Raw genomic sequence first — 22,353 nt, forward strand, 5'->3', positions numbered from 1 at the left:
TGTTTCTGCAGAAACAGGTATCCAAATAGTGGCAGAAGAAAGCAAGCAATTTGGCAAGTGTAGACACACTAGATTTGGAAAGTATTCCTAGCAAGGACGCCACTACTGTAGTCAAAACCGTCCTTTTACTAATAAGCATATTCTGACTCCCTCATGGGTATATTTTGTGTCAGCAATAAGAGTTTTCTTGAAAGAACAGTAGCGACTTGATTGTTCTTACATCTATATTAGAGACTCTCAATTCCTTCTGTCACTGTTCATCTAAGTATGCAAACAAAACCTTGCAATGTAAGCATGGCTTGAGGCCAAGAATATGGCAAGGTAGGTTGCAGGAGTATCAGGACTGTGTTCATGGGAAAAATATGTTATCCTAAAATTTGTGCTGATTCTTCATTGGACAGCTTCAACACCAGCTGAGTTTGGGGGAACAGAATATTGTGACTGGTTGAAGCAATGTGCCATAATGAAAATTTAAGATAATCTTCTGATGCCAAAATATGTAGCTCAAGGTTCTTCAAATGGTGATATTCTTTTTGTATCCAGACTGCCAGTACTTTTTACCAGTGATTTCTGTCATATTTCTGAGCAGCTTTCTCTTATTGGTGTTCTCCTGATCCCTGAGAAAACTGCTGCCTTACTGAGAAGAGGCCATGCAGAATACAAATGTGTGTTGATACAAGCTGGCATGAGACAGGACTTCATTTCTGAATAAATCTTAGTAAAATTACTCCTTGAACCTTTGTAAAAGTGATCTTAGTAGCCTGGTTTAAATGAAATATCTACCATTTGAAATTCCTCCATGAGGTAACCAATGGATTCAGTTGGTTACAGACTTAGGGTGAATAGTGGAGTAAGTTTGATTTGCTGTTGCATATTAGATGTCTCAGAATGATCTGTGGGGGAAAACCAAACTGTAACACTAAGAGGTAGTCTAGACCACATACTAGATTAATGAGATAAGCAGAATTTAACAAATGGAAAAGTTCTTCTGCTATTAGGTAGAAGTGACAGTTATTGGAATCATATAGTAAAGTTATTCAGTTGGAAAAAAATCATAAATAGCCTACTGTTGCCTCTAGCATTTATAGCATTGTATTGAAATGGTTCCTTAGAAAATTATAAAATATATTAATGCATAGAAATGACCACACACAGAAACTATTTTTCTTGGCATGCTGTAGCCTGAGAAAAATGAAAATAATGAGTTTGGTGAGCTAAGTGACATCTATATTTTAAATATTGCTGTTTGTTCCTGTAATTTTTTTTTCCATTTGCCATGTTCCTTTGTTACTTAGGAGAAACTAGAAATGAATACTAATTAGGGGCACAATGAATATTTGATGTATGCTACTCTTTTCCTTTTAAGCCAGCTTCATGTTTTTTTCTTCCAGATGCGATACTTTCTCACAATGGCTATATTGTTCATTATGACTACATGAATAAGTATTTTTTGACAGTAGCTGCCCTAAAACCAGACTAACATATACTGTCATAATGAGCCTCATAGGCCTTCTTCCTTCTATTATAAGATATCTTGTCCCCTGAAGGATACTTGAATGATCTTACAAACAAAATAAAACAAAACAAAAAAACCCAACAAACCCAAATCACAAAAAAACCCAAACCAAAACAAACCAAAACTAAACACACACCCACACACACCCTTCTGGAAAACTTATAAGAAAATAATTTGTGACAAATGAAAGGCAATGCACTTGGATACTTGGATAGGAGTAATTAACTTGACAGATACAGGATGGGGAAGAAGAACCTAGGTAGCTTTTCAGCCTTGCTTTTAGCTCTGTGGGTTTTTTCCCCTTCTTTTAGTAAGAAAAGCCTAAAATGCTGTAGCATCTATCACAGGTTTTTATTACCATACTTTATTTTAGCAATTGGAAAATTCAGGTTCCATAGAGTTCTAATTAAAATTTTGAGAGGCAATGAAAAGGAGGATAACAACTTTCACTAATAGTGTGATAGCTAAATTTTATGCTAATTTTTTCATTACGAAACCTTTTTCGGAGTTTTATTCAGCCATGAAAATGTTATAGGATGAAATTCTATATGCTCTCAGTCTAGGATTATTTAAAAAAATCTGTTAAGCAGCATTGCATGTTCTTTTTTTCAATAATGCAACAAAAATAATCAGAAGTTTTAGTGTAATATGCTCTCAGTGATCTCACAACATCACTATTTTAAAAGAGGTTTAATATTCTGTGAAATGATATTCTGCTTGGAGAAATGGAATTTTAGAATTATCCATTTTTAGATATTCCCATGGACAAGTGAATTTTTTTACAGACATTAAGTGTTGTATGAGATGTGTAGTATGACAAAGTGGGAAGGAAGCTGCTGTTCCTGTCTGCTGGATATACTGAAATGCAAAAATGGACTGCTGATCATCTTGATCTCTTTAACCTTAACATGGTTAGGAAAAAGGAATAATATCGGCACAAGTTGGAAATGGCCTAAAAATGGCTTTAGCATTTGGGGCTTCCAATTTCAGTAGCTTATTACACTGCTTTTCTTGCTCTGACTTGTGATATATACTTAAAGCAAGAGCCATAGTTCTTGTCCTGGTAGCTTCGATTTGTGCATCCTTTGGGAACAAAAGGAGAAAAGGTAATGACTGAGGACAGCCTTACTTCAGATGAAGGATGATCAATGCTTCTCCCCATCCCAGAGTACAAGACAGGGGAGGAGAAGGCATGTTTTTGGAATATGCTGTGTCCAAAAGCACTTTCACAATTTCTATAGCAGATTTGCTTATTCCCTTATAATTTAGAATTGAATTAATGATGACTTTACACGTGAATATCTTTAAATTATCTCTGCTAACCTGTAAGGCATGCTTTCTCCTTATGGATTGGCAGGTGCAGAGATGTGTTTATGAGTGTTAATTTTATATAGCAGTATATGTTTATTCTGAAGTTGGTAGTAATACAAGTTATGTGACCTTAAATAATATGCATGTGCTCAAAGTGAATGAGTGGCATTTTTTTTCAGTAAAAACATTAGTAGCAGAAATTTCCAAGTGAGTTAGTTTTATGAAGTCAATAAATTCTTGACCCTGTCAGACTTTCCTTGGTAAAACTATTGCTCAACTAAAATAGCTTTTCAAATATACAGAAGTTGGCATAGTTTTCTTCCATTTTTCAATTTTTAATATAAAGTAATATGCGTTGACTAATACTTTGATCAATGATAAAAAATGGAATTTGAAACTTGAAAAGGTTACCATTACCTGAGGCAGTAGTTATTGCTTCTTTTTAAAATTGTGTGGCAGGAAAGTTTGAAGATTTTCTTAAAAAAATAGTGTTGTTGATTTAGAAAAAATATTTTTAAATTGCCACCTACATTTCTCAATCATACAAATAGTGTTGGAAATCTTTAATGTTAACTCAGCTTTTTCAACTAATTTCTTAAGATATATTTCTATAAAGTATTGGGATCACAGTTTTAGGGGCTGAACTCCCATGATATCTTTATATATTTTAATATGTCCCAGAGAACACAGTGTGATATTAAAAGAGAAAATTAATATTGAATTTAAATATTAATTTTAAATCTGCTACATTAAAATCTGAAGATACCTTTTTTGTTTGTGTAGTGGTTCTTCTGTTTAAAAGGAAGGTTTGGTTAAAGCACAGTAAGACTCCCTGCTTAGGTTCAGTTACCTTTTTTAACCTGAAAATGGAACTTTAGGATGTACCTAAGGTACTTTATAGAGGAAGCAAATGGTCTGAGATGGTCAATGTAGTTCCATCTCGTACAATGGAGTTTCACAGCTCCTGGAACACACTCTTTACAACACAGGGAAATTCAAACGATTGGTGGAGTTTGTAAGAAAAATTCTCAGAATTTTCATTAGCTTGCAAAACTAATTGCACTTGCTGCATCTGTCACAAAAGCCTATTTTGAGTAGTGCACAGAAATATTAATTCCTACATTTAAATTTAGTCCTGTAATTTTTTTTAAATCAAAGATCATATATAGGACTTTCTATCAGAGCAGACCATACTGGGCAACTAGAGAATGTTTTAAGCTATTATGTGCACAGTATAATCTATTATTATGACAAAATAATGAAATTCTACTGTTAAAAGAGAACAGGAAAGGTAAATGAATGGTCAGATAAACTGACAAATAAGTAAGAAATGTTATAATTAAAGTAGGTGGCTTAAGGATTATTCAGAAACACATAATATAGTGTTACCCTATAATGTGCACAATATATGCTATGAAAACCTAACTACTCCCAGAAAGAAAGTAATAACCGTGAGTGACAAACTGGGAAAGCATTTAAGATCTGGGATGCTTTGGACTAGGGTTTTAAAATTTTCCACTTACAGGTATTTCATATTGCAATTTTTATGTATTTCCTTTCATTAGACAGAAAGTTAGGTTTGAATAAGACTGTTGGACTAAATTTTTAACTCATTAAGTAGCATTTAATGTCAACATGAAGACCTAAATAAACATAGCCTGATTTTCGTTGCTTATATGAATAGAAGTTTTGATTCTCATTGTATCTGGAAACAAATTACCTTCACCTAAGTGTCTAGATATATGAGTTTTCCAATGTATAAATTCTCAAGAATTTTAGCAGAGGCAAGTGATGCTATGGGGAAATCTGAGCACAGAGCAACCTTGCTTTGTCTGCTCTGAATCACTGTTTTATTACAGCACCTAATGATGAAGCCAAATTGTTTGGCAGGATTCGATGGAGTCTTTTTTCTTTGTTATTACACACTGGATTGCTGTCACACTCCTCAGTGAGACTGAAGGCTCGTGTTAGACTACTGCATTTTGAAAGGCCTAATCCATTAATTGTCCATCCTTGCAGGGCAACAGCACTCAGCAAAAGCAAAATGTTCTAAAACTGACTTCTAAAGCAAACAGGAGCAGCCTTATGTGGATCTGTAGTTCAAGTGCTAAACCAGCCTTAGTGACAATAAAGAATGCAGTGTAAAATCACCTCTTATCCAGGATAAACTTGCAGGCTTGTTCTTTGATTGAGCAGTTTTTTATGGTAGCTATTGCTAATGCTCTGTTGCAGTGCTGTAACGTACTTTTCACCTAAACATGCTCCTAAGTCATTTGTCAACTATGTCACTACTAATTCAGCCATGGTGCTGTGATTTGTTGGCATGTGCAGCTTCGATGGAGCTGTCATTACTCTGGGCACAATTGCTTATCATCCTGTGTATCCTCAGATCACTGTCCTGTAATTTTAAATGTAACCTCATCCTTGTAGAAAGAAGATACTGCTTTCCTAAGTTACCAGTAATCTTCCCATGCACTGTTCCTTTTCTGGATCTGTCAATCATACGCTTCATAGTATCCCATGAATCCTTACAAGAAGACAGAAATTCTTCATATTCCTCTGCTTCTTTGGACACACATTGTTAAACAAAACCGTAGGTAAGGATGAATTGCTGAAGTGTTTGGGGCCACTGGTTTTATTTAACTATGGGGGATACCTGTTAGTTCAATAGGAACATTATTTCTCCCAGTTACATATAAATAATCAAATAATATCAGTTCTGGATAACTAAGTCAAATAGTACCTGAGTGCTTGGGATCAGAATACTTCTACCAGTCTGTTCAGCTTTTCTGTTTGTATCATAAAATCTCACTTCTATAGGAACTGTTGTCAGGAGTAAAACTTTTACAAGGTTAGTTCACTCAGGACCCTTTCTTCTAAAGGGCATATGGAGGTCTGGAAGAAGAAGCAATTGTTATAATTCAAAATGTAAAATACCTAAAGCGTAAGGGACAGAAATTCCCCGTCTTCTTCTTGCAAAACTTTATATGCAGTGTTCCTAAGTAAATAGGAGCACAGGCATTTGTTTCTATTAAATTGTATTCTGTATAATAGCATTTTCCAGTCAACAGTCAAGCTCATATTTTTATGAATTCATGCATAAATCACATTATTGATTAGAAAAACATTGCCTTAGATATAATATTTTATCCCGTTTTAAATTAAAATCTAAGTACAGAATAAACAAAGAGGAGAAAAATTAAAGTGCGTTTGTACTCTGAACCCAATGGAATGAAAGAAAAACTGCTGTTCCTAAGTCAACAAATATGAAATTTCATGAAAGTACAAACCAATTTTACTGATTTGAGGGAATACAGGGCATTCAAACCAGCCTTTATTTCTGCCTGAAATTAGAAATACTGGAAGAGTTACCAATACTTTATTAAAAGTAAACTTTGGGCGCTTTTATATTTAGTGAAGCTAGAGAATAAGTCTTCGAGAATTTGTGAGAACTTAGAGAAAAAATAACATAGAACATGATCCTTCAGTAAGTCCTGCCCTCCCTGTTTGTGGCTTCTGTCTCTGAGCACTGAAACCTGGTTCTCTCCTGTGAAATTAAATCTTTCACAAACTGTCATTGCTACAATTATTCATTTCAAAATTGATAAATATTATACATATTTACTAACATGGTGCATCCATATAGTTACAGCTATATGGATACATATAGATATATATATACTATGTTGGCATATCTTTGCACATTAGGCCAAGAAGCATATAGAATTATTAGGTGACTGTTAGAAAACCATTAGTTTGAATTTGTATGTCATATTATCACCTATGACCGTGCATCCTGTTATAATATTTAAGGGAAATAAATTCAGCTGAACACATAAATCCTGATGGCCTTATGAGCTCCAAGCCACCACCATGCTTGCTTGCTTGCTTTCCTGCTAACTCTGAGATTTGCTGTAAACCCAAACCAGCCACTGCATAGGCGTTAATCCAATTACATCAAAAATAGCCAGTTAAAATGCAATTAAACAGCTCAGCCCCATGTTCACAATGCAATATTCACAGCTCTAAAATTAGTCCCTACAGCCAGAATGAAAGGGGCTCAAAGTCTGTTCTCTCCACTTAATCTCTCTTCTGCTTTGCATCTTCAGTTCTTACCAATATGTTCACAGCAACATTGTCTAATTTGTATTGTAGCAGTGTCCTGAAAACATCACTCTTGTCAGAGCTTCTTGGGTAGTTCATGATAAGTACATGTGAGGGAAGTTCATTGCACTAAAAGTTTATCATCTAGGTAATGATAACCTTTAAAACAATTAGGAGTGTAAAACCTGCAGTCCACGGATCAGCTCTTTCTCTTCATTCAGATCCTTATATTTTCAAGGAGGATTGTCAACAGTGGTGGCTACCTTGTATAATTAATAGGGAGCATGTCCTTAAGTATTTTGATTTTTCATATTAAAGTCTTAAAATAGACAGTGAAAATAGGAAGAAGAGGTTGTTTACAAGCAACTATTATTTGCTAATTATTGAGGTGTTTCCTTTCGAGTCTTAGCAATTGTCTCTTAAAGTAGAGGCTTTGAACATACTGCAACATATGTTGGGTTATTTTTAATTTCTGTTTGAAATGGACATGAAATTAATATGTAGTCTCATCATAGGAGAACTGGAAAATTAAATTTTACCTGGAATGGAAAACAACCTTGGAAGTAACTGGTGTATCTTGATTTGTGATTTCCTTTCTTCATTTTTTTGAAATTTTACATTTATATGTGATTTTCTTTGTATTGTTACATTTATTGAGAACTTTATAGTTTTTTTTACTTATGTGTTAAAGGTGTTACATCTCATCCGCTTTTAGTGAGTACCTTGCTTTCTTTTGGACATTTCATTCTAGTTTCTTTTTAAATACCTTCTCTTCTTCTTTTGTTTGTCATCTTTCTTACTAACCTCTGGGTTACCTGTCTTTTTTCTTTGATAATGTTTGTCTACTCTTTATCTCTGTTCATTTCCTCCCCCCTTTTTGGTTTCATGGTGGCTTTCGTTCTTGTCTACTCAACTACTTTTTTTGCTTTCTTTTCATTTTTCTACATCCTCCTGCATCAAAAGTGTCTTCCTCCTTGTTCTGAAGGCCATGGCTATTCACAATATTTAATAATGATATGTTGCAGTTGTAGGTTCCTTTGAGATGCCAACTTCTCTTCAGGACTCTGGTATTTTACCAGAATGTACTTTCTGTATTTATTAGAGACAATGTTTTGGTATTCACAATGATCAGATAATTTCTTTTTGCCCAGTATTGATGAATTGAGAATTCAGTGAAAAAATTCACTTTTGCAATCATCTTACTATAGTCAATACTGCACTTTTCTCTTCAAAGTTTTTTTAGCCCGTATCTTCAAGATGATAAAAATTAGTGCAACAGAAGAGATCCATCGTGTCTTGTAGGAATGGAAACACTGTAATCCTTTAGAGGAAGGTTTGATTGCCTGTTCATGCTTATTTGATTACAGAATGGTGGAAAATCAAACCGTGCCTTTGTCATCATACACGTGTTAATGTTATGAATGTGCCATCTTTGTTAGAAAAAATGAGCATAATATTTCCAACTGAAAGTAGTTAGAGTTAATTGTTAATTGGCAGTTATTATGGAGCCATATTATTGTCTTTCTTACCCTAGGGCTGATTTTAAAATTTTGATTTTTATATGCAGTGTATATTTCTGTGAGCATAGAAATCTGCCTTGGTAGTTTACTGTTCATCTTATTTATTTTTTTTATCCCATTTTGTGTAATATACTCACTGAGATGCAGTCCTCCCTAGTGAATTCTTGTAAACTCTTACCTTCACAAAGAACAATATTATTTCTCCATTTGCTTATGCCAATACACTTTATTATATTTTCCATAGAGGGGAAAAATCAGTATCAATTTTCTATATATTTTCCCTCAGAAACTCTCTTCATGCTGAATAAGTCCTTGAGATTTTAAAATGTGATGTATTTATTTCTAATACAGAGATGTATATTCTATGCAGATCAGCCTCTTTGCTAGTACTTATCAGTATCTGTAGGTTCCCATGAGACAGGAAGGTTTTAGGCTGATTAAAACACCTGATACAGTAATACTTGCTTAGCACTTAAAAATAAATAAAGAAAAAATATCAATTATGTCTGTGTTGAGTAGATTCTGCACTTATCTCTATTAATATAATTGAAAATAGAAAAAGGTAAAGTTACAGGCATTTAATTTTAGGAGAGAGAAAAAAACCTATTTAAAACTTTATTAGCAGCTGTGCAAATCTGAAAGTTTCTTCAGAATAGTAAAGTAATGTTCTTTTCCAGAAAACACAATGAATGCTGTGGAGGTAGGTAATGCATAGATTTTCCTGACTGGCCGGAAGTCTGTTTGTTGGTCATCAAACTTCAAAGAAACAGTTGCAAAGTTATCAGGTCCTTATCCTTGGCACTACTTTTTGTCACTGGGGAGGTGTGTCATTATGTCTCTCTACCATCCCTCTGCTTTACAGCGACCCCATGATGATGGTGTTCCAAATTGAAGATGATACTGTGAGGAATTATTAGCCAGGGTTCATTCGTGTAGCCCTTTGAACATATGGAACTTTGTTGGCATGAGGACAACTCTTCCAGCTGGTGTCAGTCCAGTTCTCAGTGGACAGGTGTCTGCAGCCAGTAAATAGGAATGATGGTGCTTAATAAGCCATAACAATAGTCTCAGCAAGAAGACCTTATTTAATAAAGACAGTGGATCTGTTGATCAGTTCATAGAAACTCAGATGCATATGATCATGCTTGGTTTATGTTTTAACTATTTTTTTGTTTCCATTTGGGTTTTTCCCATACCATTGCAACAGTTTTCAGTTTAATCTTTTAAATGGCTGCAGATTTGCATTTTCAGAACTTAAGAATGACAAATCGCATAGTGTACAAAACTAAGATTCTTGTTTTCATGACATATGTGAAAGGTATCTTTTTAAAAGTGTGTCTTTCCTTGAAATAAATTTGATTATAGATATATTCCTCCCCCACATATACCAACGCACCATAAACTATTTATATGATCCCTTGTTTATTGCCTTTAACATACTGATGGAGGACAAAAGCACAGGTACAAGAATTTAAAAGGTTTTATGCATACACTTCTTTCTACTTAAATAAATCTGCATGTGAATTAGCAGTGCCGACTTGAAATATTTTAGCATGATAATCTCTTCTGCAGCTAGATAATTAAATACCACCCTCTGCCATCACGGGCAACTGATATCTAATCCACTGAGCTCCAGAGAACAGAAGCACATAAGGAAGCTGTAGTAAAAGACCAAAAGGAAATATAGAGGGAAATATGAAGAATATAACTAGGCAGAATAAGGAAGGCCTAGGATGTTTTCAGTGCCTTGGCACGATTTGGGAAGGGTTTGGTTTGAACTATACCAGTTTTCATTGGAAAATGTGGCTGTCAGTTTGTATGTTCTGACATTTATTTTGGCCTAAAATAATGTGATTTGCTATAGCATTCACAAATAGTTGCTGGATGTGTATGCTGCTTTGTGCATCATTTCATTTTGCATCCGTGTGTGTGTGTTCAGTACATCTCAGTATTAGTCTGTGACAGATGTCCTCTACAAACAAAAATAATTTGCTGTTTTTAAAGACCATCTCAAATTTGCCTGTGAAATCTTTTTGATAATTACTATTATTGTTTAGCAATTTGGATTTAATTGCTCTTTGGTTTTCCTACTTCATAGACTGAAATTATGTATGCCTTTACTTAAATATTTTTATTAAAATCAGTGACACTTTTAACATGAGTAAAACATAGGTATATGATTAAATGTCTAGAAGGTAGGTGAAATATGTTAATGAAAAAAATACCTCTAAGTTGTTTTGGAAAGCCTGAAATTACAAGTTTTCCAGGTAAGAAACTTAATTCTAAAATCCTTTCTTTCTTCCCTAAAAGTGGAATTCTTCCAAAAAAGCATTGCTTATATTCATATAGAGTCTTTAGTTTTGGTGTTAGGTATTTGCTTTTTAAGCAGTGCTTCAAAGGTTTGTCCACTTACAGTGAAATTGGGGAAAAAACCAGACTTTGTACTGATCAGGAAACCACTAAGAAAGAATAAAAATACAAAATTGTGAAGACTGAAATGTACTTTCAATCATGTGCCAGCAGGATGGCATCTGTTTCCAGCCAAATTTCAGTGTCTTGAACTGTCTCCTGAAGTAGACACCTAAAAGCAAGTTTGTTCTTTGAAGGAACTGTAGAAAAGTTACTCTTTTAAGTAATACGTTTGGAACTTCTCTATGAAGTATGAGAGATCAACTGAACTGCAATTTTCCTCTCTTATAGCTGTATACCTTTGAAGAGGAAAAATTGAAAGGGAAAAAAAAAAGATTCCTTGAGATAGAAAGAGAGGAAATCTACAATCACATGTTTAAATTTAGAGCCTAATATTTAGAATTATCCCCTGAGAGGGAAGTTGCAGGACTCCGTCCCTACCCCACCCTACTGTGTATTTTCTTTAGTGATCTTTTAATGTAAAATACATTTTAAAAATTAATAGCAGAAGAATCAAACCTCAGTGTCCTTCACAGATGAGTGCCCAACATACTAATGCAAAAAAATCATAAATGTTCTTACTTCCCTACTGGCACTCCTACTATTGAATCTTCTTACAGAAAGATAGAGAGCATCACTTGTGCAGAATAGCCCAAAGAGTTTATAATACCCTCTAGTTTTCTCCTTGGAGATCTGTGTTTCTCTATGCTTGGGCATATGCATGACTAAAACCAAGGTACTCTGAGTATTATTTATTTTATAGAGACGATGGGAAGAAAAGCTTTTACCTTTTCTTCTTACCTTTCCTTCCTATCCCCACACCATGAATTTCCAAGAAAGATTTGAGCAATTTAAGGTTTGGTTTGGGGTTTTTTTTTTGAGCAATTAAAGAATTCTAGAGCAATTCACTGTGACAGGTTGATAGAACCTGACCAATCTCAAGCACTGAGTTATTTGACCATGTCAAGATTTAAAGGTAGCCAAGAATACCTGGAAGTAGAATTTTAGGTGCTGGAAGACATTTAGGACACGTGTCTGAAGTAATTTAGGTACCTCTAAGGCCTAAGTGGCAGTGGAGCAAGGCCTTGCAGTTTTGGATTTAAGAGCTTAGATTCCTTTTGTAATCCCTTTGTAAATGTTGAAATCCCATTTTTGCATTTAGCAGAGTATCAAGATAAGGGCTTCTATAATGCCTGGTTCTCACATTTATCCATTAACTGTAAAAGCAGTAAAGCAATAATGACTGTATCCCATTCTACTGTTTGGATGATTTGTCCTTGAGCTAGAAACATTTGGTTTCTTGCTCAAGTAGGAAAAACAATTTGCTCTCATTTTTATGGCCCTTTTATTTTTTCACCAAATTATATTCACTTTGTGGAAGCAGATTTCCTGATAATATAGACATTTATAGTCAATATGTACGACTTAAAATCCAGAGAAGGGTCTTTTTATTTTGACTTCTGCTGATTACTTTTGATCTGGTGCAACTCTTAGAAAACACTAAAATAAATCAGGATTACATATTGGCAGCACTGAATTTGATAGGATTACACTGGGAATCCTAAAACATAAAATGCCTGTTAAGAGATACAGTATAATGTACAAATTCTCAGCTGAGGTGACTATATTAGTCTAACCACAGCAGCACAGAATGTATCAGTATAAATTAGCTCATAATGAGTTTCACGTTGCCCTGACCAGTTTATTGTCAGTGCCTGAAGTAAATAATTGAAAATGTGCTTTCAATTAAAGCTCCTCTACAGTATGCTTCAGTCTCACTGATACTATCTGGTATAGACTAAGTTGAGTTTCTTTAAAAATGCATTTTAAAATACACCCCTCAAAAATGCTACTTTTTTGTGTGTGGTGGATGTTTAGTTCTGTGTTGCCTCTGTGGAATTCTCATGCCTCTGAGGGCCTTGTGGCTCACCAGTGGCATTTTCACTAGGTACCACGTAAATGGCTATGGAAATTAGTTACAGTTAGAATACCCTTTTTTCCTCTTCTGCTTTCTCCACTCTCAAAATGAACTCCTTAAGTCATTCTGATTATGAAGCATTTAATTTAATTTTGTTCTTCTTTTTAGGATTTGTTGATTTACTTGATATGTGATATTCTTACTCTTATGATGTTATTTTGGGGGGGATAAAAGAATTTTAAAAACCTCCATTCTTGAACTTAATTTTTTACACCACTTTTTCTGTTTCTTTCCCTTTTTTTTCTTTTTTGGCCCCTGGCGGTTGTTCACTGTCTCAGTGACACGTGCAATTACTCTAACTGACAAAACACATGCTGCCTTGATGGCAAGGAGAAAGCATGTTTGCTGTTGCCACCGCTGAAAAGTAATTACATGGCTAAATCAGGGGAAATGAAAACCACAATGCAAAGAATTCTGAAAACTAAGTAGGACATTAACTGCCGTTCTATTTGGACTGCAAATTATGTGGAAATGACAGCTTTTTACTCAAAAAGGTACTCCCAGACTATGATTGCCGTTTGATTTATAGCAGTGTAAATCAGGATTAACTGTGATGTTGGAGTCAGTGGCAATACAGGAGTATAAAACCAATGTAACTTGCATAGATGCTTTGGATTATTCCCAGCTTTACCATTAACCAAACTACAGTGTGAGTCACACCAATGAAAACAGGAGCCTTCTGTGCAGCTGGCTCTTATGGCATTGTAATCAGCAGCACTGACTGTTGACTGCCACGGCTGCAATTCCTATATATGTGTCACGATGCAGAAGGCAAGAATTATTAACAAGGTATGACTAGAAAAATGAAGTAAAATTGAAGATATCAGAAAAGTATAATTTTGAAAGAAAACTACATTAGATGTGAAGAAATAAATATTAAGGTGTTAACATATCTGTTTGAAATGACAGCTATTTTATGCTTATGGGCTTTTAAGCTTTAAGGGATTACAATGAGGGTCAAGCACAGGAAGTTGTAAGGGGACAATGATTTAAATATTATCCATGTGAATGCTTATTACCACACTTAGTAACATCATAACGTCACCTACATGGGAGGAATAAAAGGATAAAAGTAACAAATATACACACATAGCAGTTAAATGGGGGAAAAAAATATCCAAAACTCAGGAGAATTTTCCTTTTTTTTTTTTTTTTTAATAGTTACTGGTTTTTAGTTTGTGGCTCCTGCAGCTAAAACCACCTGAAATGGTATTTTTTCTCACCTTTCTCACCCTGGTCATTGTCAATATTTCTCATCTTGACAGATATTTCTGACTTGTCCTGGTTATTGTGTATACCATGCATTTGTGGTAGTATGCAAGAAACTCCAACTTGAGTTATGCTACATGATTTTGGGCTCTCACTGAATTTAGAAATCTGTGCCCCTTTTCAAGTCTTGGAACTAAAACTATTTTGTTCATGGCAGTGATGGGTATTTGAGGTATCTGCTCAGTTAATTCTTTTTTCAATTGGAGCAAGTTCTTTTGGTTCAGCTGTGTGGAGTGACTGGGTACATAAATTTGTGCATTTCAGAAAGTGCCATCACCACCAAACAAAAAGAAAGACACGCAGAATAAAACACTAAGTAACTGTGATGTGGATCCCTTTGAAAATACATGCAACTGGATTTTTGTTCTCAAGTGCAACTTTGTTCTATTTGAAATCGGTAGCAATAATGAACTAATAATTAGCTTTCAGTGCATGTCATATAGGCTGTTGAATGCTCTGTGATAAAGGCCATAGGCCTCACTCATTGTTTTTACCATAACTTATGACCTGAGGCACTTAACATCAATTTATTGTTGAGGGCTCTGTTGGATAATATTCATTGCCCTAGTCTAGCTGAAGCGAGTATAATAATTTACTGGACCAAATACAACAAGAGTAGTTAAATCATCTGTGTAGAAGCAGCTGATTAATTTCCATTATAGATAATGCCAGACCTGTATTTTTTTTTTCTAGGTTTGTATTTTCAGTGTCGTTACACATAAACAACTTACGGTCTCGACCCTTCATATTTTCTGTTTGCATTTGTTGAAGAGAAGGAAATGATAGTGCAAACTTCGGGATTGGAATTCAGTTTGAGAAGTTGTTCAAATACATTACAACTACAATTAAAGTTATAACCTGGGATTCCATAAAATGCAGCAAAGCATTTGCCTATCAGCAAAATTTCTCTTTAGGCTGAACTATTTCCCAGAAGGGCTTATTCTGCCAGTTTATGAAGAATAGCTTTCTGAAACTGGAGTAAAACTTTTGTTTTCATTCAGTCATGTCCAGTACTGCCAGCTAGTGGTCATGACTTCAAAAGCTTAACCTAATGGAATTTATCTTAGCAATTTAAGAACAGAAATATAGAATAAAAATAGAAAAATAGAATAATCTGCAGGGATAGATGGCTCTCTTAGTGTTTATCTTGAGCAATGTGAATAGGTGAAAAAAACCCTACCTATATTAAGATTTCCTTCAACTTTTCTTCTTCCTGTATCTATCAGATTCATTTCAGGAAGATAAATTACCCAAACCTTGTCACAAATTGCCATAAAGGCATGAAGTGTCACAGGACTTGTCTGCAGAAATCACAGAGGATTTTCCAATTCATTATTTCCATAAACAATATTGTACGAAATATGCAATATTCAGTACACAGTGGAATTATATCTGATAAGTTTAATGCAGGAAAGCTTTGCCTAGAATTTTTCTCTTTAAATACCCTCAATTTATCACAGGTTTCAAAAAGTTTGAGCAATATAAGGTTCACCTAAAGCTAGTATTTTTATCTAAAATCTAGTACTAAAGTTCTTATTGATCTACTGTAGAGAAGGAGACAGAAAAAAGGATCTACAAAAGTATTGGACTTCTGGAGTTGTTTGGGCTTCTAAGGTCACTTCAATAAGATGTAATCATTCCCTTATGCATCTTCTGTTTCACACATGTGAAATAATTTTTAGGTAGTTTTTCCTTCTTTTCATGTAACTTTGATCTCTATGAACATTTTGTACATCTGAATGGTAAAAATTGGCAATAATTTTAGATGCCAACATTTATTTCAAAATATTACCACACTCGATTTCACTTGGCATTGGGCTTTTACAATATTGTTGTACTTTAAATAATAGCCTAGAATATTTGATTTTTAAATTATGTTACCCTTGTAATTTACAGTATTTTATGGTTGTTTTAATGGAGGCTTTGAATGTCTTTTTCAACATGCTTCTGAATTTACCTGGTAAGTGACTTGAAAAGAGTTAGGATTTCCTTTTTGATATTTCTAACGGTTCCAAAATAAATGGACACAATTTATGAGTTTGAAATTTATTTGAATTGCAGATCCTTTCAACTCCTCCTGTATCTGAAAATGAAGCCCAATTCTCCACTTGCTATAGATTTATCAGGAATTTAGAAAATCCTGCACTTCCAGTTTAAAATCCTCACCACCTAAAATCACTGAAAATTTGTCCTAAAGATCTGTCCAGTAGAAAGTAACCATTTTTGCACAGTCCTCAAGACAGAGCTTCCCTTGACAGGCTTCATTATGAATGCAATAAAGAAAGAAGAAGTCTTAAAAAGAAAATTCTGTTTAATGTGCTGTTTAAACAAGAAAGCTTTCAAGTGGAAATCATAGCTGAAAATCCTAGTTCTCTGCTAGAAGTGTTCTGATTTGCTAAACTTATAAATTCTTAGTGTGGAACAATATCAGATTGCCAAACAAACTTTCTTCTTGCCTTTCCTTCTTTTGGTATCTCTGAGAATGTGAAGATTGTGAAATTTTGGGGAGAATTCACCCAGTTTAAAAACTCATTTTGAGAACACTTCTGCAAACTCTTTTCTTGTCGTTTAATTTTGTAGAATGGAAACTGTTTTTCTAATGTGCTATAATGCTTCCTACCGTTCCAAGTAATGCATTAAGGTTTTTCTTTTGGTTTATATTTTGACCTTTGCCGAAGAACTAAGTCTTTAGTCTCTGTAAGAAGTAAGTGGGGTCTTGGCCTATTTACAAGAATGCAACAAAGAATGTCTTTGACAAGATGCATTTTCCACTTTTCTGTCCTCTTTGCAAGTGGGTAGAGAGAAATGTGTACTGCAATGTGAAAAAATGCCTGGAGCTTTCCAAATCATCTGCACAAGAGTCAAATATATTTCTGGTTTATAAAAGAGGATGGAAACCAGAAACTGTGCTGTAAGCATTAAGCATCATTAGCAACTAACCTCATCATATGTAAACACATAACTAAATTCTTATTTATTGCAGCAGCAGTGTTGGTGGAGTTCTTTACCTGGCACTTTGACTGGGGGTTCGTGCAAGCTGGTATGTGGAAGGTAGAAATACTGTAATATACCTTTTATCCAGAGATACAGCTCACAGAGCTGTATTTTTCTGAGCAAGTCCAATAGAAGACAACTGAAGAAGTCTTTCACAGTGTTTAGGTTTCCGGTCTGTACCAGCTCTCTGTTTAGTAGACAGATGGTTAGTTAACCAGATTCTGATGCGTCTGGCCAGGAAACTTGCATCCATATCATTGGATCCACCTACGCCGTCCATCAGTGCATCCACTTGCATCAGTGGATGTAGCAGGACCACTGGGCAGCAATTCAGTCTCTCTGTACTTTACATAAAGAACTTTTGTTGGAGAGTCTCCCTGAAGCTCTGCTTTTTTATTGTGGTGGTGGTGTTCTGTTTTTCATACAGTAACATAGTCTTTGACTGTGTGGACTGGCTAGAGGATTTCTATTAGGATGCAGATGCTTGTGATTTAATACAAAAAATATAGGTATGCTGGTTGTAATTGGGAAGATATTAAGAAGATAATTTTGGAATAAGAATGTGATTTTCTGTGACTTCTGTGTCTGCAGGGTATTAAATAGAAAATCAAATAATTTTGTATGTTATTTTTAATTAATGCTTTTGGCAAAGTTGACAAGAGGAGGTAGAATTGAGCAATGCTCCCCTTGTGTACAAATATTGAGTCTTTCATGAGGTACACTATTATAGAAAACAGCATCGCATTTTGATATGGATTAGCCTGTCCTGCTTTCTTGGGAAATAGATCCATGTACTTACCTAGCTTTTGAAGCATACTTTAAATGTGAGTTACCTTTTACTTGTGGATGTTTTTTTGAGTTTTTCACTTTCTTTTTCTGAATTTCCTCTCACGTTATGTTTACATGAGAGAGCATTTTCAAGCAGCCGTGTTTTTGAATCCTTTCATTTTCTACTGTGTGGGATGCTGTTGCCTATACTGTTCAGGTACTTTCAAGATTATGGAAACAAAGACAAAAATCCTCCATGCTTTCATCCTTCTGTTTCCCTGCAGGAACATCTGAAATGTCTGTCAAGCTCTTTATGAAGCTACTGACAAGGGAAGAAAACACAGGGCTCTGCAGACTCTTCACACAGGTTTTTGGTTGGTTGGTTGGTTTTCAAGTTAATTAAATGTTTAATTTCATTTAACAAATTGTTTAAAGAGGGTGCGATGATAAACAGCCATCATAGCAACAAGTGCCCTTTGGATAGAAGGCAGCCAAGATCTCAAGTTTTGCTTCTTTTAAGACAACAGCTGGCTGAGTTTCTAGGAAAATGAGATCTGATCTTAGAGCAGCCAGTTTTATCACTGTTAAAATTACATATGCCAGAGAATGTAGTATATTAGATTTGAGATGTTGAAGCTGAAAGCCTTTTTTTTTCTTTGATATATTTAAAGCTAGACACAATGTGTGCAATTCTTACAGCCTAAGGAAGGTAGATGTCCAGATCGCACTGAAGCCAAAATGTTGTTATCTTTAGACTTCACAGAAACCTGAAGTTCAACCTAAATTTATTTTTAGCTGAGTGACTACTGCTTCCACATTGCCACATTGCTCGTATCCCTAGAATACCAGTATTATTTTTGCCAGTGATGGTGAGATACCGATTATGATGGTGGGATACTGATTTTGTGTATTAATCAGCCAGCTCTACTAGCCTTCCTGAATGTGCATGCTGGGGGGTGGGGGGGAGGAGGAGGGTTTTAGGGTTTTTCAGTGTTCTAATCCCTTTGGAAAATGATGTTGTATTCCCAGCTTTGTGTCTGATGTCAGGAAATTTGAAAATAAATTGTAGTACTGAAATTTATGGAAAATATGTACATTCAAACTAACTAACTTGAAAAATCTGCCATTTAATCAAGCAACAATATTTACACATTTTCTTTGAGGACTTGTATCATAATGCCATTATAATGACCATCATAAAGAAATGAAAATAATTTTGCTGATGGCTTATAATGCTGAATTAATATCTGTGGTTAGTTCATTATTTCACATCTCTGGTATTACAACGTGTTTGATTATATACCTTCAGAAAAAAACAGCAGAGGACAAGATGAATGAAAAAGCTGAATAAACACTGATTATGCTGCTGCATAATGCACTACTTTTAAGTGCCCTTGACAATAGTACATTCTGTAATGCAATAATATTCTACTTTATGCAGAAGTTGCATCTTAGAAGTAATTCCAGGCTGTTATAGTCTAATAGTTCTCTAAGTGCATTGCTCTCCAGTACTGTAGCTTATAGATTTATTTTGTCTAGAAATGATTTTTTAACTAAACAACATTCAACATAACACAGATATTGATCAGTCTTGAGTAGCAAATACTGATATGTATGAAAAGCATTCTCTACATCAATACTGGATAGACAAAGTCTGTTTGTCTTCACTTTTTTCCGATATCTACCTAGAAGGCAGATGGGCTTTGCTAGGGGCAGTCATGGTGGTTAGGCTAATATAATGGCCAACAATATTTTTGCTGGTTGAAGTCTTGCAAACTTGTGTTGTGATCTCTGAAAGTAGTACAGGCCTAGTGAAATAGTGGGAAATTTACTTGTGAACGAAATGATGCTAAACATGTCCTAATCTGAAGGTCTGGCTTTTCATGCAACTTAAACTTGCTCTTCTTGCCTGGTGCTAATTTACATGCAGTTTCCAAGTTTTCCTTTGCTCCAGGTTAGTGGTTCAAGAAGCTCCCTAGAGTGGAGTATTTTCTTTGGGAGTTTTAAAGGCAGAATTATATCCTGGTTTCACCTGTCCTTTCAGATATGTCCATCAAATATTTCAAAATACATGTGTTACTACTTGAAATATTTTCCACTTCTTCATCTTTCACTGACTGAAGTTGTTGGTGTTAAAACAGTGGATGAAGGAGGCTGATTGAAAAGTGTTACATTGAAATCTCACGCTTACAAAAATGAAAACATCATAACAAAATACCACTCCCCTGGAAAACTTAACATCTGTTTCTTCCATATGTATAATATCCATAATTTGTGTTATTCTCTGCAAGCATGCTATCAAACTATGTGACCATGTAATAGATAATCTATTGATAATTGCAATGGTTTTGCCTCTCAAGTAACTGGTACAGTGTCATTTTTTGGATTTAGGATGAAAATAATGTTGATAACACACTGATGTTTTAGTTACTGCTGAGTGGTGCTTATACAGTCAAAGACTTTTCCTGCTGCTCACAATGCCCCACCAGCAAGCAGGCTGGGGGTGCCCAAGAAGTTGGGAGGGGACACAGCTGAGACAGCTGACCCTAACTGACCAAAGGAATATCCCATGCCATGTGACATCATGCTTAGTACATAAACTAGGGGAAAAGCTGGCTGGGGGTCTGCTGCTCCAGAAGTGTCTGGGCATCCATCAGTGGATGGTGAGAAATTGCCTTGTGCATCACTGGTTTTATATATTATTTTATCATCATCATTATTATTATTTTCCCTTTATTTTCTGTTCTTTTAAATAGTCTTTGTCTCTACCCACAAGCGGGGGAGTGACCAAAGAGCTGTGTGGTGTTCAGCCACCCACTGAGGTTAAACCACAGTAGTCAATTTGATTTGTTGTCAAATTATTTCTTATACCTCTGCAACATCATTTACTCACTACTTATGTGTCTTAAATTTATCATATCTAATAATATCATTGTTGCTCCTGCCACTTTGGAGTGGATCTGCACTGAAAATAAGAATGAAGCTCCTTTAAAACTCTTTAACGCAAAGCCTGGAAAACCTTTTATACTCCTCTGGGCACAGTGCATGTTCAGTTGCCTGAACAGAAGCATCTAGTTCCATTTTAGAAGTACCAGGCTGTATTACCTATCCTGCAGCTACTACTGCAAACGGGCATGGTCTTCTACAGGTCATGTCACATCCATCAGCTGTGTGGGGATGTCTTTGATACCTGAAGTCAACACTCAGTGCTTATATTTGGGCAGCTGAATTGACCCCTGCAGTACCAGATTTCATCTGACTGAAACAGTGTGCCTGCTTCTGACTCATGCCTAAGTGAATGAGGTTATTTCTGTGTTGCCCAGTTGAGTACCTGATTAGCCCAGAAACCTCATGACAGTGCAGAATGCATTGGGATGACATTAGCTTGGGCATGAAATTAATATATATACAGCTATATATATACTGTATACATACTGTATCCAAGCCAATATCCAATGACTCTCACCCATGCAATATGGTTTTAATTTCTTTGGGTAGCTCATTTACTATATAGTATAGTAACCTACTTTCAAAATTGCTGCATGAATTAACAGAATTGCCTATGTGCTCTTTTAAATTAGAGGGACTTTGGGCCCTACACCCTTGCTGATATTTCAAATTTTCATCCCTTGAACGAAATTTGTATTAGGGAGTCTTAAAATCTCAGTGTGCTTCGTTTTGCTCTGATACGGTCTGGCAGCAACTAGGTGTATACGTGTCAGCTTCAGCGGAATTTTCTTGAATTCATTAATGCCTTGTTTTCTGCAAGATAAAAGCAAAGTTGTTGATGGTTTTCCATTACTGTTTTTTGAGGGGGGAGCTTCTTTTTGAGATTAAAGTACTTTCTCATTTGATTCAGTTGCCTTTTTTTGTTTGTTTGTTTGTTTGTTTGTTTGTTTGTTTGTTTCACATTAGTATGAGGGCACTATTTTGGAAATATTTTAAGGATGTTATATCAAGTTTGTGTTCATTAATTTCAATGTTTAAGAGATGGGTTTTGGTAGAATAAAGTAATATTTTACTGTCTCTTTTGTGATAGGTTTTCGTTCATTTAGCCTAAATACATTTTCTTTAAACAGAAAAAATCAATTTTGTACACTACATCTAATGCCCGATCTAAGGTTATCTTGTCCTTGGTAAAGATAGTATAGATCTTAGAGTGCCTCATTTCTGTAGGGCATTCCAATGTCATGTAATTTAAGGTTCTTTTGATTAACCTATTGATTTGGGAAGATAAAGGGTAAACTATTTTTCTTTTTATTGTCTTTTTCCATGAGCTTGTTTTCTCCTCATGAGTAAAAGAAGAAATGGAATTTTCCAGTGTGATCTTTTCAGTACCTATTAACAGTTGAATAGTTTTTTGCTCATTAGCAACAGTAGTTCATTTAAAAAATCTTTAGGTAATAATGAATAATGTTTTTTAAAAAAAGCTAATCAATTAATTAGAAATGTTTTTCATAAATACTGAGGATATGGAAATATTT

This window comes from Phalacrocorax carbo, chromosome 6, assembly GCF_963921805.1.
Source record: "Phalacrocorax carbo chromosome 6, bPhaCar2.1, whole genome shotgun sequence".
NCBI lineage: Eukaryota > Metazoa > Chordata > Aves > Suliformes > Phalacrocoracidae > Phalacrocorax > Phalacrocorax carbo.